Here is a 588-nt window from a genome sequence, read left to right as displayed (position 1 = left end):
CGCTGTTGGGGCCCAGCCGTACCTTTTGGCCGTGGGGACAATTCCTCCTTTCGGCGACCAAGTCAAGGCTGGCGTTGGCAGGGAGCTCATACACAAACCCCACACATCGGCCGGGCGGGCAGCGTTAGCGCAGCCCGTGCACCAAAACTCCAGCGAAGCAAATCACTGCGGATTCACTGACAGGAGCCGGAGCCCAAATCCCCACCGGCCCCCCCTTGAGCTCCACGCAAGAGTCCAGGAGAGCTAAAATCCTGTTTGCCTTCAACACTACCGAAGAAAAACTATGGGTAACTACCACCGAACGCTCCTAAGAAGAATATAAAAAAATAAAAAAGGAAAAAAAAAGTAGTTTATCTGAGAAAGATTTAAAAAAAAATCCTCTCCAAAAAGAAAATAATAACCCACAAAGAGCTGCTCTGTTCCCACTGCTGGGGGAAAAAAAAAAAACAGTCCTATCTGCAAGGCCACGGGGTAACAGGAAGAAAAGGGAACACACTCAGAGCCAATTTAATTGTATCTGCACGGTTCAAAAAAAATTCTCCCCGAGCAAGAAGTTCCCAGTCCCCTCGCCCAGGAGCGAACGTACCT

Source organism: Eurypyga helias, unplaced genomic scaffold (genome assembly GCF_000690775.1).
Source record: "Eurypyga helias isolate BGI_N326 unplaced genomic scaffold, ASM69077v1 scaffold12363, whole genome shotgun sequence".
In the NCBI taxonomy this organism is placed as follows: Eukaryota; Metazoa; Chordata; class Aves; order Eurypygiformes; family Eurypygidae; genus Eurypyga; species Eurypyga helias.
The sequence above is the reverse complement of the archived record's forward strand: the minus strand, read 5'-3'. Positions refer to the sequence as shown.